Source organism: Phocoena phocoena, chromosome 3 (assembly GCF_963924675.1).
Source record: "Phocoena phocoena chromosome 3, mPhoPho1.1, whole genome shotgun sequence".
In the NCBI taxonomy this organism is placed as follows: Eukaryota; Metazoa; Chordata; class Mammalia; order Artiodactyla; family Phocoenidae; genus Phocoena; species Phocoena phocoena.
In genome coordinates this window covers 104,099,757-104,102,159 of record NC_089221.1, presented here as the reverse complement: position 1 = coordinate 104,102,159, position 2,403 = coordinate 104,099,757, and positions in this window count along the sequence as shown.

Genomic DNA, 2,403 nt, shown 5'->3' with positions numbered 1-2,403 from the left:
ACAGTATGTAAGCAGTTGGTTGTATACACATAAGCCCGATCTGGGGATAGGTGAGTTCTGTAGGTGTAAATGTGTATGTAAATATATCTCTATATATTGGAGCCTGCAGAAGGTTTATAGTTTTTTTAATAATATTAATAAGGAAAAAATGTTAATCCTTTAGTTTTTGTTAAAAGAAGGAGCTTTAATTTATGCAACATAAAATTAGAGTTGTTGGGCTTCCCTGGTGGCGCAGTGGTTGAGAGTCTGCCTGCCGATGCAGGGGACGTGGGTTCATGTCCCGGTCCGGGAAGATCCCACATGCCGCAGAGTGGCTGGGCCCGTGAGCCATGGCCGCTGAGCCTGCGCGTCCGGAGCCTGTGATCCGCAACGGGAGAGGCCGCAACAGTGAGAGGCCTGCGTACTGGAAAAAAAAAAAAAATTAGAGTTGTTTTTACTGGCTACCACTTTAATGTGAACATTTTTATCGGTGTTGGATCCAAAGATAAGCTTCTGTCATTTGACATAATAAATTGCTTTCCATATGTGAAATGAAAATCATTTGGGCTCTATTGGCCAGTTAGAGGGTTTTGCTCTGATCTAACTTTAGAGGGTGATGTCTATTGGGAGCTGAAGAGCACCATTCCATGACTTGACTGCAGAAGTCATAAGAGTCAATAAGCAGCTTCACTGACCATTTGTGAAATTTTCATTTGACTCAAGCTGAAGCAAAGGACCTCTTAACTGTGAGTGATTTTTCCTGATGAGATTAAAAATTTCTCATTCCAACTTTCCTAAATCTAGAACTTTCTTTGCATAGAAAACACACACACACATCACAAAAGAAATTGATTCCAGACGTGCAAGAGACCTCGCATGACAGTGTCTGGCTTTGATGGTCATGAAGGGCATTTTGGCAGGTGGCCACGATGGTGTTTTTGTTCCTCTCAAACTTGATGCCGTTTAACCACACTGTAAAATTCACCTGGTTTATGTCTGTGAGATTTCTCCCTAACAAAGGAAGGAAAACAAGATGAGAACGCTGAACGTTCACCAGATCACAAGGCTAGAATGTGTGGTTTCTGAAACACAGATGTAGGTAGATTTTTCAGTAAGAATTTTGTCAACACTGACTGTATTCCCAAGCGCTATTCCATGCTGTGTGGAGGGAAGAAAGATAGGAAACATTGTCCCAAGCTCGGGACAATGGACGTAAAATGGCTTATAAGTGACAAGGTTAATGAGAATGGAACAGTCAATATGCTCCCCTAGCATCCTTCATAAAGCATCACTGTACAACCCACCCTGGGTTATAATGGTTTGTTTGTGTGACTTATGTCACCCACCACACTGAGGCCCTCCCAGACCTGGAACCATGGCCGATCTTTGTTGTAAACACAGCCCAAAGTGCAGCCCAAAGTGTATTTGATCAATGTTAACTCAAGGAATGAAGGAAACACGAAAGAGTACCACAGGTTAAAAGGATTCAAACTGCAATCAAACATGAGCCCATTTCTGTTTCTGGGAATTACTCAAGAGTTAATATCTTTCATTTTGCTAATTAAGACATTCCTTCAGCTTTCTAACAACCAATTTGAATGCCTGCCGTCAATAGTACTATACACTGAGAGACAATGGCTACCATGCTGGGAAATAGAGTCTTTATTCTGGGAGTCTATTGCTAAAAAGTGGACATTCTATCAGTGCAAGAAGGGAAAACGAGATTCTAAGGACATCTAGCAGAGAGATGAAGTTGATTTCAACTGCTATGTTTTGGTGACAATGTATTCCAAGGAACAAAGCAGTAAATATGCTGCTCAAAAAAAATGGGCTCAAACTCAGGTGAGGGCGGGAGACTCTCTTTTTCTAAGTAAATTAAGACCTATTCAGTACAAAGCAGTTAAGTAAGACAAAGTATTTGCTTACTAGATTGTAAACAGGGTCTAGAGGAAAGAGCCCTAGACTTGCCTTCACTGAGACCCAGTTTTCCAGCATTCCCAAAGTGTGTTCCATGGAACACTGTTTATGAGGAGCTTTGATAAATATCATTATAAGAAGGGTAGTTCCATAGTCAGATAGGTTTAGGAAATGTTGATTACCATCTCCTCCTTTATATTTACATTGTAAAGAACTATTTATTCATTCAAAATTATTTGACTAAGGGCTCTTTATTCACAAAATATCTTCCAGAATTAGATTAGAAAACGTCAGTCCAGGAGCCCTACATTGACTGATGTGTAATTTTGCTTTCAGTGCCAACATTCTATATCATTTTAGGCTAATATTCTACGTCACTTTTTACAAGTGATAGTTAAGACTTGGGAACATATTAATGCTCTGAAAGAACACGGGCAGAAGAACTAAGCACCAGAGATTGAGGCTTACCAAGAAACTATTTTGAAGACCAAGGAAAACAAACAGCAA